We start from the raw sequence: 15,602 nt of genomic DNA on the forward strand, positions 1-15,602 counted from the left end.
AAATATGGTTCACGAAGTATCATTTGTGACGATGCAAAACATGGAGTCAAACCAATTAAGGTCCTTAAAGAACCCAGAGAACTTGACTGCAAAAATCATGTTTACCATTGTTTTCAACTTGAAATAATTGTTTTATGTTCACCTGAATTTTCCACTGCACTCACCTCATTCCTCAGAAACATCTCTCATTATTAACCTTGCTTTGCTCAATCACTCTCCTGTCCTGCTTTGCCATGTGCTCTCCTCATTTCGCTTCCAAACCCAGCAGATCTTTTTAGCAGCACGTTTATTTAATTATTAATTTAGCACCTCCTCTTAAGATTGTCATCTGCCAAGAAAACCATACTCTCCATAGCTCTACTTCCCTTTATCACACACACACAAAAATCTACTTTCATAAATATTCTCCAGTAATAGTCAGGTGGTAATCCTGGTTTTGACTCTTCAAACTATATTGTCCTACCACTACCTTCCTTTGTTAAGCATGAAATGCATATGCCCTAGGCTTTATTAAAAGAAATGCAGTACACTCTGGAAGGAAATCGCCCCATTGGACTCTATAGTTGTCAGGGAATGCCTGAAGTGCTTCGTTCAGTTCTGGACACCACATTTTAAAAGAGACATTGCCAAAAAGGAAGATAATCAATGGGAGGTATCCAGGATATTCAGTAAAGTTAAAAAGATATCAGAAGATAGTTGGAGGGAAGTAGGGCTTGTGAGTCTGGAAATAGGTATATTTAAGAGAGGTCATGTGTCCTGCTTTTTAAAATCTTAAGGGATTAAATCTATTCTGTATTTCCTCCAAGAACCAAACAAGGTTAGTGGGTAAAGATTATATGCAGACCATTGTAAGTCAATATAAGGAAGCGAACCCTGTTGACTTCACTTCTATGACATATTCTGATCTTTCCATTTCCCTTCACATAAACTGTAGTCCAAGACACAATCATCACTTATGTCAACTGCACTGATAACCTGCGATCTGGTCTCCCTATTTTTACTCGTTTTGCTTCTCCAATCCATCCTTCAAAGAGAAGCTAGAAAGATTATTGTTATTATTATTATTAAAGTTCTGGGATACATGTGCAGAACGTACAGGTTTGTTACATAGGTATATATGTGCCATGGTGGTTTGCTGCACCCATCAACCCGTCATCTACATTAGGTATTTTTCCTAATGCTATCCTTCCCCTTGCCCCCTATTCCCCGACAGGCCCCAGTGTGTGATGTTCCCCTCCGTGTGCCCATATGTTCTCATTGTTCAACTCCCATTTATGACTGAGAACATGCAGTGTTTGGTTTACCATTCCTGGGTTAGTTTGCTGAGAATGGTGGTTTCAAGCTTCATCCATGTCCCTGCAAAGGACATGAAATCATTCATTTTGTGGCTGCATAGTATTTCATGGTGTATATGTGCCACATTTTCTGTATTCAGTCTATCATTGATGGGCATTTGAGTTGGTTCTAAGTCTTTGCTATTGTGAATAGTGCTGCAATAAGCATACATGTGCATGTGTCTTTACAGTAGAATGATTTATAATCCTTTGGGTATATTTCCAGTAATGGGATTGCTGGGTCAAATGGTATTTTTTGTTCTAGATCCTTCAGGAATCCCCACACTGTCTTCCACAATTATTGAACTAATTTACACTCCCACCAACAGTGTAAAAGTGTTCCTATTTCTCCACAGCCTTTCCAGCATCTGTTGTTTCCTGAATTTTTAAGGATCGCCATTCTAACTGGTGTGAGATGGTATCTCATTCTGGTTTTGATTTGCATTTCTGTAATGACCAGTGATGATGAGCTTTTTTTCGTATGTTTGTTGGCCATATAAATGTCTTCTTTTGAGAGGTGTCTGTTCATATCCTTCACCCACTTTTTGATGGAGTCGTTTGTTCTTTTCTTGTATGTTTGTTTAAGTTCTTTGTAGATTCTGAATATTAGCCCTTTGTCGGTGGATAGATTGCATAAATTTTCTCCCATTGTGTAGGTTGCCTGTTCACTCTGATAATAGTTTCTTTTGCTGTGCAGAAGCACTTTAGTTTAATTAGATCCCATTTGTGAATTTTGGCTTTTGTTGCCATTGCTTTTGGTGTTTTAGTCAAGAAGTCTTTGCCCATGCCTATGTCCTGAATGGTATTGCCTAGGTTTTCTTCTAGGGTTTTTATGGTTTTAGGTCTTATGTTTACATCTTTAATCCATCTTGCGTTACTTTTTGTATAAGGTGTAAGAAAGGGGTCCAATTTCAGTTTTCTGCATATGGATACCCAGTTTTCCCAACACCGTTTATTAAAAAGGGAATCCTTTCCCCATTGCAGCCTCTGTTCTGTTCCATTGGTCTAGATATCTGTTTTGGTACCAGTACCATGCTGTTTTGGTTATTGTAGCCTTGTAGTATAGTTTGAAGTCAGGTAGCATGATGCCTCCAGCTTCTTTCTTCTTGCTTAGGATTGTCTTGGCTATACAGGCTCTTTTTTGGTTCCATATGAAACTTAAAGTAGCTTTTTCTAATTCTGTGAAGAAAGTCAGTGGTAGTTTGATGGGGGTAGCATTGAATCTATAAATTCCTTTTGGCAGTATGGCCATTGTAATGATATTGATTCTTCCTATCCATGAGCTAGAATCTTTTTCCATTTGTTTGTGTCCTCTCTTATTTCCTTGAGCAGTGGTTTGTAGCTCTCCTTGAAGAGGTCCTTCACATCCCTTGTAAGTTGTATTCCTAGGTATTTTATTCTCGTGTTAGCAATTGTGAATGGGAGTTCACGCAGGATTTGGCTCTCTGTTTGTCTATTATTGGTGATAGGAATGCTTGTGATTTTTGAGCATTGGTTTTGTACCCTAAGACTTTGCTGAAGTTACTTATCAGCTTAAGGAGATTTTGGGCTGAGGCGATGGGGTTTTCTAAATATACAATCATGTCACCTGCAAACAGAGATAATTTGACTTACTCTGTTCCTATTTGAATACCATTTATTTCTTTTTCTTGCCTGATTTCCCTGGCCAAAACTTCCAATACTTTGTTGAATGAGAGTGGTGAGAGAGGGAACCCTTGTCTTGTGCTGGTTTTCAAAGGGAATGCTTCCAACTTTTGCCCATTCAGTATGATATTGGCTGTGGATTTGTCATAAATAGCTCTTATTATTTTGAGATATGTTCCATCAATACCTGGTTTATTGAGTGTTTTTAGCATGAAGGGGTGGTGAATTTTATCGAAGGCCTTTTCTGCATCTGTTGAGATAATCATGCAGTTTTTGTCTTTGGCTCTGTTTATATGATGGTGTACATTTATTGATTTGCGTATATTCAACCAGCCTTGCATCCCAGGGATGAAGCTGACTTGATCGTGTTGGATAAGCTTTTTGTTGTGCTGCTGGATTCGGTTTGCCAGTATTTTATTGAGAATTTTCACATCAATGTTTGTCAGGAATGTTGGTCTGAAATTTTCTTTTTTTGTTCTGTCTCTGCCAGGTTTTGTTATCAGGATAATGCCAACCTCAAGAAATGAGGAGGAGCCCCTCTTTTCCTATTGTTTGGAATAGTTTCAGATGGAATGGTACCAGCTCCTGTTTGTACCTCTGATAGAATTTGACTGTAAGTCTGTCTGGTCCTGAGCTTTTCTTGTTTGGTAGGCTATTAATTACTACCTCAATTCAGAACTTGTTAATGGTCTATCCAGGGATTTGATTTCTTCCTGGTTTAGTCTTGGGAGGGTGTATGTGTCCAGGAATTTATCTATTTCTTCTAGATTTTCTAGTATGTTTGCATAGAGGTGTTTATAGTATTCTATGATGGTAGTTTGTGTTTCTATAGGATCAGTGGTGATATCCCCTTTATAATTTTCTATTGTGTTTATTTGATTCTTCTCTCTTTTCTTCTTTATTAGCCCAGCTAGTGGTCTGTCTATTTTGTTGATGTTTTAAAAATAAAAAACAGCTCCTGGATTCATTGATTTTTTGAAGGGTGTTCTTTGTGTCTATCTCCTTCAGTTCTGCTCTGATCTTAGTTATTTCTTGTCTTCTGCTAGCTTTTGAATTTGTTTGCCCTTGCTTCTCTAGTTCTTTTAATTGTGATGTTAGGGTGTCAATTTTAGATCTTTCCTGCTTTCTCTTGTGGGCATTTAGTGCTATGAATTTCCATCTAAATGCTGCTTTAGCTGTGTCCCAGAGATTCTGGCATGTTATGTCTTTGTTCTCATTGGTTTCAAAGAGCGTACTTATTTCTGCTTTAATTTCGTTATTTACCCAGTAGTCATTCAGGAACAGGCTGCTCAGTTTCCATGTAGTTGTGCAGTTTTAAATGAGCTTCCTAATCCTGAGTTCTAATTTGATTGCACTGTGGTCTCAGAGACTGCTTGTTATGATTTCCATTCTTTTGCATTTGCTGAGGAGTGTTTTACTTCCAATTATGTGGTCAATTTTAAATAAGTGCAATGTGGTGCTAAGAAGACTGTATATTCTATTGATTTGGTGTGGAGAGTTCTGTAGATGTCTATTAGGTCTGCTTGGCCCAGAGCTAAGTTCAAGTCCTGAATATCCTTCTTAAATTTCTTTCTCATTGATTTGTCTAATATTGACAGTGGGGTGTTAAAATCTCCCACTATTATTGTGTGGGAGTCTAAGTCTCTTTGTAGGTCTATAAGAACTTGCTTTATGAATCTGAGTGCTTCTGTATTGGGTGTATATATATTTAGGCTAGTTAGCTCTTCCTATTGGATTGATCCCTTTACCATTATGTAATGCCCTTCTTTGTCTTTTTTGATCTTTGTTGGTTTAAAGTCTGTTTTATCAGAGACTAGAATTGCAGCCTCTGCTATTTTTTTTCTTGCTTTCCATTCGGTTGGTAAATCTTTCTGCATCCCTTTATTTTGAGCCTATGTGTGTCTTTGTATGTGAGATTAGTCTCCTGAATACAGCACACTGATGGGTCTTGATTCTTTATCCAATTTGCCGGTCTGTGTCTTTTAATTGGGGCATTTAGACCATTTATATTTGGGGTTAATATTGTTATGTGTGAATTTGATCCCATCATTATGATGCTAGGTGGCTATTTTGCCCATTAGTTTATACAGTTTCTTTATAATGTCAATGGTCTTTACAATTCGGTATGTTTTTGCAGTGGCTGGTACCGGTTTTTCCTTTCCATATTTAGGGTTTCCTTCAGGAGCTCTTGCAAGGCAGTCCTGGTGGTGATGAAATCCCTCAGCATTTGCTTATCTGTAAAGGATTTTATTTCTCCTTCCACACTTATGAAGCTTAGTTTGGCTAGATATGAAATTCTGGGTTGAAAATTCTATTCTTTAAGAAGGTTGAATGTTGGCCCCAACTCTTCCAGCTTGTAAGGTTTCTGCAGAGAGATCCACTGTTAGTCTGATGGGCTTCCCTTTCAGAAGAGAAAGGGGTAACCCGACCTGTCTCTCTGGCTGTCCTTAACATTTTTTCCTTTATTTCAACCTTGGTGAATCTGACGATTATGTGTTTTTGGGTTGCTCTTCTCAAGCAGTATCTTTGTGGTGTTCTCTGTATTTTCTGAATTTGAATGTTGGCCTGTCTTGCTAGGTTGGGGAAGTTCTCCTGGATAATATTCTGAAGACTGTTTTCCAACTTGGTTCCATTCTCCCCACTCATTTTCAGGTACACCAATCAAATGTATGTTTGGTCTTTTCACATAGTCCTGTATTTCTTGGAGGCTTTATTCATTCCTTTTCATTCTTTGTTCTCTAATCTTGTCTTCATGCTTTATTTCATTAACTTGATCTTCAATCTCTGATATCCTTCCTTCTGCCTGATTGATTTGGCTATTGATACTTGTGTGTGCTTCACGAAGTTCTCTTGCTGTGTTTTTCAGCTCCATCAGGTCATTTATGTTCTTCTCTAAACTGATTACTCTAGTTAGCAGTTCCTGGAACCTTTTCTCAAGGTTCTTAGTTTTCTTGCATTAAGTTAGAACATGCTCCTTGAGCTCTGAGTAGTTTGTTATTACCCACTTCCTGAAGCCTACTTCTGTCAATTCATCAAACTCATTCTCCATCCAGTTTTGTTCCCTTGCTGGCAAGGAGCTGTGATCCTTTGGAGGAGAAGAGGCTTCCTGGTTTTTGGAAATTTTAGCCTTTTTTGTGCTGGTTTTTCCTCATCTTCTTGAATTCATCTACCTTTGGTCCTTAATGTTGGTGACCTTTCGATGGGATTTTTGGGCGGTCATGCTTTTTGTTGATGTTGATGCTATTGCTTTCTGTTTGTTAGTTTTCCTTCTAACAGTCAGGCCCCTCTTCTGCAGGTCTGCTGGTTTGCTGGAGGTCCACTCCAGACCCTGTTTACCTGGGTATCACCAGCAGAAGCTGCAGAATGGCAAAGATTGCTGCCTGCTCCTTCCTCTGGCAGCTACATTCCAGAGGGGCGCTCACCAGAATCTAGCTGGGACTCTCCTGTATGAGGTGTCTGTCGACACCTGCTGGGAGATGTCTCTCTGTCAGGAGGCACAGGGGTCAGGGACCCACTTGAGGAGGCAGTCTGTCCCTTAGCAGAGCTCAAGCACTGTACTCAGAGATCTGTTGCCTTCTTCAGATCCAGCAGGCAGGAAAGTTTAAGTCTGCTGAAGCTTCACCCACAGCCGCCCCTTCCCCAAGGTGCTCTGTCCCAGAAAGATGGGAGTTTTATCTATAAGCCCCTGACGGGGCTGCTGCCTTTCCTTCAGTGTTGCCCTGCCCAGAGAAGAGGAATCTAGAGAGGCAGTCTGGCTACAGCGGCTTTGTGGTGCTGTGGTGGGCTCCTTTCATTTCGAACTTTCTGGCAGCTTTGTTTACACTGTGAGGGGAAAACTGACTACTTAAGCCTCAGTAAAGGCAGACGCCTCTCCCCCGACCAAGCTCGAGTGTCCCAGGTCGACTTCAGACTGCTGTGCTGGCAGGGAGAATTTCCAGCCTGTGGATCTTAGTTTGTTGGGCTCCATGGGGGTGGGATCCGCTGAGCAAGACCACTTGGCTTCCAGGCTTCAGACCCCTTTCCAGGGGAGTGAACAGTTCTGTCTTGCTGGTGTTTCAGGCACCACTGGTGTTACAGAAAAAAAATCCTGCAGCTAGCTTGTTGTCTGCCCAAACAGCCGCCCAGTTTTGTGCTTGAAACCCAGGGCCCTGGTGGCGTAGGCACCTGAGAAAATCTCCTAGTCTGTGGGTTGTGAAGACAATGGGAAAACCATGGTATCTGATAGCACTGTCCCTCACTCATGGCTTCCCTTGGCTAGCGGAGCAAGTTCCCCAATCCCTTGTGCTTCCAGGGTGAGGTGACATTTCACCCTACTTTGGCTTGCCCTCCATGGGCTCCAACCACTGTCCAACCAGTCCCAATGAGATGAGCCAGGTACCTCAGTTGGAAATGCAGAAATCACCCATTTTCTGCATTGGGTCTCGCTGGGAGCTGCAGACTGGAGCTGCTCCTATTTGGCCATCTTGCCCGGGACCAAGATTTTTAAAACCTAAATGAAGTTTTGCTTTTTCTATCTAAATCCATTCAGCATTCTCTCACTTGACATAAAAGTATAAAATCTAAATTCCTTTGCATTGCCTATAAGGTCCTAAATGATCCACTCTGCCTTCTCTGTTTCTGTCCTTTTCCTTCTTGCTCCGTATGTTCCAGCCATACTGACCATCTTTCTTTTCCAGAAAGAAAACTCAACTCCTTATCAAATTCAGACCTGTGCATTTGCTGTTGCCTCTGATGGAACACTTGGCCCCCACCTGCGTCCACTGCTGACTGCTTCTTGTCATTCAGCATTTACTCAAAGGCCTCCTCCTTAGAGAGGCCTTACTTAGCTACTTTGGCTAAAGGAATTCTTCCTTCTTATTGTTATAGCTGTTTGTTTTATTTTTTTCCCCCATAGCCCTTGTCATCCTCTAAAAACATCCATTCTTCTGCCAGGCACGGTGGCTCACGCCTGTAATCCCAGCACTTTGGGAGGCCGAGGCGGGCGGATCATGAGGTCAGGAGATCGAGACCATGGTGAAACCCCGTCTTTACTAAAAATACAAAAAAAATTAGCTGGGCGCAGTGGCGGGCGCCTGTAGTCCCAGCTACTCGGGAGGCTGAGGCGGGAGAATGGCATGAACCTGGGAGGCGGAGCTTGTAGTGAGCCTAGATTGTGCCACTGCACTCCAGCCTGGGCGACAGAGCAAGACTCCGTCTCAAAGAAAAAAAAAAAAAAATCCATTCTTCTTGTGTGCTTTTTAATTGCAATGTTAGATTCATAAAAGCAGAACTTTGTTTAACTACTATATCTACAATGGTGAAGACAATGTTGGGCCCATGATAAGAGTCAGTAAAAATGTGTTAGACTTGGATGACTCTATAACACATTATATTCTAAGATTTTATTATTGTAGGTCTCATCATTGTTAAACTCATCATGTCCATAAACAATTGCAGTGTGGCTTATTTTTTATGTGAATGCTTATTTGCATTTAAATATTGCATCAACAGCATATTTTATCTACAACATGCTAGCATAGTGGTTTAAAGTATGGTCCTGAAGTCCCTCAGATTGTATGGATTTCTATCCATGTTCTGTTGCGTAACATTGTGCTAGTTATATAGACTCTTTACACTTAGTATTTTCAAATATTTTTATATACAAATTATGGATAATAACATTGCCCCTGCCCTATAGTGTGTTTGGCTGAGAAAATCAGAAGAAATATGTATAGTACTTAACACAGTGCCTGGCATATGCTAAATCCTCAAATGTTAGCTATTAGTAATAGTAGTAGTATTTAATGTTTTTACACAACTGTGCAACTGTCAAGCCAGTACTTTTACACGAAAATAAGTCAATAGCAAGGTCAACTGAACAATGACCAAGAATTTAAATATGTCTTCAATGTTGTTTAGTCCAGAAAAATAAATGTGTACCATTCTCATGCCATTTTCTCCTAACCTTATGTGTTTATACTGACAAGTGATAAGCTTTCTGATAACTTCAGAGGGAGTGAGGAGCAAAGAAGAGGGATTCAATAAAAGTGCATTTTCATCTTTGAATCCTTGTATAACTCGGAATTTTCTCATCCTAAAAGATCCCAATGCAAAAACTAGAATTCATAGTGATGGCAAACAACTGTACCCATATTGTGTATGGGTTGTTGTTTCACTTGTATGTATTGTTCTTGGGATAGAAAAGGAAAAAAATTACATTGATGTTCAATATCAAGTGAAATACATATTTTTTAAAATACCAGTAATGATGTAATCAACATTACTTGGCAGAAGAAACCAACTTTACATGCTCTTATCTGCTTTCATAAGGGTATATAAAGTCAATACAATAGACACATAATTATGCATATCTACTGAACATTAAAATTCACCTTAAGTATTCTTTATTCATATGAACAATTAAAATTTGCTTTATTTAAGTCTTTAAAAGTACTTTTGACAACGAGCTTATTTCTAAGGACTAAATACCCTTGATATATGCTTTTGATCCTGATTCAATGAAATTGTTTTTATATTTTTCTTTGTTCAGCATATAAAACAGGCAAACCCGCAGTTTGTACTTCATGACTAGCCTTAACTCTTGTTGAAGTATAGCAAAATTATAGTCCTGTCAAAACATATTAGTAGCTGTGGACAATCTTTGGCTACCTCTAGTTTTCATGCATATTTATAATCTTAATAATTGTCTATGCAATGCTTTGTTGAAAGGTTCATTGGTCTGATATCTATTTAGAAAAGCTTTCTTCTTTTAAGAATACATGATTACCCAAATAGTCTACCCTAAATGTTGTATTTCTTTGGCATAGTAAGTCTGATTTCCTTAGCATGGCAAATCTTCTCTGACTTGTAAGAAAAGTAAATTGAAAAATGAACCAAATTATTTCAATGAGAACTCAAGCAAATGTGCTTGTAGAATTTCAACAAGTGCCCTATCGGTTAAAGAAAAATGATTTGAAGCCTGAGTGTCTAGCTAAGTGCCTGATTTCTCTGTGCATATTTATCATTAATTAATCTATAAATGTAGCTACCCATGTTTATGGTATATGTAGTGGTTATTGTTACAGAAATCAGGTGTTTCATCAAATATACACATTTAGCACAAAAACAAATATAGTGTCGGCCTCTTTCATTGAACTGTCAGCAACTAAAGCTTAAGTCAAGTATGTGTTTTCCAAAATGTAATGAACTCACCATCAAAACAGAATGTTACAGTGCCGGCTGTCTCCTGTTTGGTTTTCTAAAGCTCTATTTGTTGATTAAGTGGCTTGCATCTCTACAAGGCCACCACTCACTTTTCTAAGGCCTTGACCACAGACGATTCAATTGCTTGGCTGTTGAATTTTCAGCAGTCAGTGACTATTTGAATATTATCTACTAAAAGTCAAATTTTTCTGATAGAAACCACAGTAAATCGGTGGATAGATACTTAACCCTCCAGAACTCAACCTAAGGGAAACAGTTCTTCTTTTGCTTGAGGAGTTGTAACAACACCTGAGAAATATGCCTGTACATGGCTTATTTAAGCTTTGAATAAGTAAGAGCTTTATGCTGAAGATACTCATGAACCATGATTTACATACAAAACAACACTACTAACCTATCCCACTGGTACCCTGCCAGGGAATTATTTTCTAATAGGAGATGTTACATTTATGCTGATTCAAACACATCTGGAAGTTTCTTACATATATGAGGCTTTCTGGCAGTGATACCTAGTACTCAATAGATGGGCAGCTCTGGATCACATAGTTGCTAGAACAGTGTCCCCTCCCTTCTTCCTGGCTGCATGGGCATTGATTCATTGGCTGTCATCTCCTTTCAGGGTACCTTTATTTTGAACAATGGCAAGCATTTGGGACATGGTTAACTGTGGTTGTAGGATTAGGGATAAAGAATTAAGGTGCTCTGTGAGTTGGTAAGGAGGGCCCATGGGAGCATACATATCCCAATCTCTCATACTAATAAGGATGTATGCAACAAGGCACTGGCATTTCTTCTAACCCTAGTATCTTAGTGACATCAGTTTAATTTCTGCTCCAGCTAGGTAACAGAAGATGTGGGAATGGAAGAAAATGGAGGAAACCCAGAGAGAGAAATAAAAGGATATAAGCTCTGGTGGATGTAAAACCTTGAGATGATAATATAGTTTTAGTCTTTTATGGTGATTTAAAATAATGTTTACTATTTACCAAGAATGCAAATTACCATGGCTGAAATTTTGTGGGAAATAAATTTCTATGCAGAACAATGCAAAGATATTCAAGCACCAACATAAACAGTCAAATTCACAGGGACAGGCAGGTAAAATGGGGAGTCGGTAGAGGCAGCATGATGACAATGTCACCAGGATGAATACTATTAAAAGTGTTTGATTTTGTTTACCATATTGATTTTTAAAATTGTCATTTACTACTGTGGCAGAAAAATCCACCCTTGAATGACGTTTCACAACTTATGGGACTGATTTAGTATCCAAATTTAACCCCTGTATCTGCTAGTTCCAATACCTTCTTTCCCTTTGGGGAATGGTTTGCAGTGGTATGGGTATGTTCATTTGCTCATCATCCCTTGCCACACTCTAAATTTCAGGTAAGAGATGCAATGCAACTTAGAACTATGAAGCAATGTAACTGGTCCCAGTGACATGCTTTAAATTAGGTAAAGAGACACATATGTGATCAGATAACACTGACATGTTGAATATTTGAGACATCTGAGTCATTAATTGAGATTCCCTATTCCACTAATGCATTATAAAGAAGTAAGACTTATTGTCTAAATAAAAGTAGGCTATCCAAATGAGATTATAATCATCTATTGAAAATATCACGATCAGTGTACCATTAAGTGCCATGTGTTCACTACAAAGCTGACAAATGCACCTTTTCAAAACATGATCGAGATCTTTATGTTTGGCTTTATGCATTGTTTTTTTTTTTTATTTCTTGTTAACTTCTGTTCATCACTTTCAGTATAGAACTTAACAGTTTATCCTGTTTATTCAGGTAGAATGTGGAGGTCATTCCAACTCCATACTGTTCTGTAAGACTTTTCACACTTACGCTGCTATCCAGTTTCCCCAACAGCTTGACTTGCTCTGCAATAAACATAAATGCTTCTTCTTTTTCTTACCACTATTATCGTAGGGATCTCTGCAGATATTTTTGACATTTTCAATGTCTTTACACCACAGAGCAGAGAATAAGCAAAAAAAAAAAAAAATAGTGAGTAATGCACATAGGTCTTGGTCCCATGGGGGCCTTGTGGGGAACCTGCCATAAGCACATCCAGCTTACACACATGCTATTTATTACCCTTTGTGGGCATGCTTGCATGAAAGAATATGGGTGTATGCCGAAAGGATATATACACTGAAAAGTACTGGGAAGGTCTTTTATCCCTTGGGACACTGAGTAAACTGTGTGGTGTGCACCTGTGTTTTTGACTGTGAATGATTATATGAAGTTAGGTGTGGAATTTTTACTTGTGGCATCACATCCACACTCAAAGTTTTGGGTATTGGAGCATTTTGGATTTCAAATTTTTGGATTAGGAATAATCAACTTGTATAAAATATTTGACCAATTTTGACCAATATATATGTATTAGTATGTCTCTTTTAGTCTTCTTGCATGTTTTAGCACATTTTAGCATAGTCAAGAGCATATTGTACATACAGTGCTATATCCTACTTTTCGACTACCCTTTACTTTTAAACAAGTCCTTACATTATTAAAAGTCTCAAAATATAATTTTATGCTTATATATTATTGCAATTATATTTGTCCACTATAATTTATTTAATAGTCATAGGATTTTTTCTAGCACTTCATTGTTTTAAATAACACTATCCTAAATATCTTCCTTCTTTTCTTTATTTGCTCATTTATCAGATTTTTATTAAATAGTTTTTCTGTATCAGGTGCTGTGTACCAGGAACTATGCTAGGCCTCGAAGTTATCAAAGTGAGTAAGTGGAGAAGATAGGCTATAAAAACAAATAATTATGATACAGTATAATAAATGCTAATATAAAATGTTAATATAAATATGTGTTTATATTTCTGATCACTAACTAAGGTTATATTATAGAAAGAGAATTATTGGGCCAATGTGGATAAGCATTTTGAAGGCTATAGGTATGTGGTACCAAACTGCTTTCCAGAATTATTCCATCAATTTATGAACACATAGGCAATGTGTTAATATATTTCTCACCACTATCAGCATATTATTAATATTCTATAAATGTTTGCTAATTTGGTAAGTAGAAATGATATTTTATAATTGACCTATATCACATTTCTTTGGTAAAGCTAAACTTTTTCATATGCTAATCAGCTTTTTCTATGTCTTTCTTTTGTGAACTGTTAGTCCAGTTTCTTTGCATATTATTTCATTGAAGCATTAGTGTTTTTATTATCAATATGTATGTTTTCTTTATTAATTTATTAACCTTTTTGTGATATAGTTTTAGTAAATATTCACTCTCATTGTGTGTGCACTTCAATTTATATTTTTGACACCCATTAAATTTTAAATTTTTAGATAATTAATTTGATATTTAATTTTATGATTTTCCCATATATAATTATATATTTATACTTGTAAATGTGTATTTGTAAATATATATAATTATATATATATATTTACAAACATTAGGTTGAAGGACATATTTAAATGCTTTTCTTTCATGTATGTTTTTTTCAGTTGTAAAAGCATAGCTACTCATTTAGGCCTCTGTAAGATATAGAAGGCTTATTTATAAGTTAGCAAGATAAAGAGGACTTAATGATAAAATTAGTACTGGAATAGATCAACATAGACATCAGGATCTCAGGAAGCTCTAGCAATCTTTTTCATGATCTTCCCCTGGTGGAATCTTATTTATCTCTAGGTATTAGTTCCCCCTTATAACTTTGACTTGTCATAGTCCCTCATGGCTTTGATTTAATTCAGTCTTTTTCTCTTTATATATACTTTTAATATCAGATCCTATTGCTAACTGGCTGTGGGTCTGTGTTTCTCTATTTAGATTCCGAAGAGTATGGCCAGGTTAATCTTTATATATGAGGTCTCCCTGCAGATTCTTGGTCAACGTATGGATTTACTGTCCATTAGTTGGAATCCTCTCTTTGGGTGATTGGCTGGAGCAAGGAGGAAAGAAATGGTGGTGTCAGTGAGTAAAGCTGAACAACAGTTGTCATTGGCTAGCCAGTATCTCTAAGAATGAAATGTGAATATTGGCATCCTGTGACTGACTTTGCTGTGAAAAAGCTGTTGCAGGTAAGAATGTAATTAGGCATTCAGGAGCTTATAGTACTAACCTCAGCTCTGCTGCCAACTAGCTCTGGATCCTTATACTAATGTCTTAACCTCCCTTAAAGCATAGTTGGCTCAGCTGACAAGTGTGATGATTTTGTAGTCTTTAAGGTCCATTCCAATTCCAAAATGTCTACAATTCTTATATATAATATTTGACAATTTAACAAAAAGGTAAGGTAGTTCTCTCTGCTCTGTAAAGCTGCTGGCGTTGATGAGTAATCAGAGAGTATTGCCATCACTTATCTATGAACTAAATGAAGTAATGTATTTCAGAACACTTAAGACCTGATGTATTTTAAAGAGCTAACATCCAAGAGAAACATGTGCAGAGTTGACAGTCCTTGGTTGATTACAAGGCAGTTGAGTTAATAATGTTTTATGCGCAACCTATTTTTATTTTAGTTATTTCTTTTGAATTCAATACTAAAATTTGCTAAGTTCCAAACACAATCTTAAATTAAAAAATTAATAATGTCAGCAGAAAACCTTTCAAGGACCAGGTTGTCATTTGAGGTTATTAATGCTAGCTTTACATAAAAACACCTAATTTCACTCACTTAGCAAAATTACTGTTCATTTATGGGTCATACCACAGTTTATATATTTAATGGATGGCCTTTTGCATGACGGTTGAGGGGTCCTGGCTCTTTTCATCTCATGGCACTGCTGTCTCCGAGGCCTTCTTCAGATTTCCACATAGGTTTCTTTGCTTTTAATTGGCAATATGCAAACAGCAAGTGAGAGGGGACTCTTGGCCAGTCCTGGAAGAAGATATGAAATACTTCCACTCTCATTATTTGACAGAGCCCAGGAATATGGTCCTGTCCAAATTGGAAGGGAGGCTGGAATATGTAATCTTCTAATGTAGCAAGAGGAGGATGCAGGGTTGCTAACATCTAGACAGTCTTTGCCATAATTGGTAGAATGTGAAATATATGCTAAAATGAAAAATCAAGGAACCAAACAAAATGAAATTTCTATTTTATCTGGCTGAATCGATAATAGTTAAATTGTCAAAACAAATTTTCATATAGAAATATAAAAATTAAGATAGTTTTGGGTCAGTCTTATTAATCATAAAAAGTCAATAAGGTTTGCACCAAATAATTACATTTAGCAGCAGATTTTGGTGTTATTTTTCCCAAAGTAAATTATTTGTTCATTTATTCTTTAAAACTGAATTTTAGGTTTCAGGCAAATTAAGGTAACAAGTGGCTCAGTAGAACACTAAGAATTTTTATATAATATTAGTTTTGTACACAGAAATCAGTCACATTTCCAAAGATTTTTTTCTTAGTTT

Source organism: Hylobates moloch, unplaced genomic scaffold, assembly GCF_009828535.3.
Source record: "Hylobates moloch isolate HMO894 unplaced genomic scaffold, HMol_V3 SCAFFOLD_2, whole genome shotgun sequence".
Taxonomy (NCBI): domain Eukaryota; kingdom Metazoa; phylum Chordata; class Mammalia; order Primates; family Hylobatidae; genus Hylobates; species Hylobates moloch.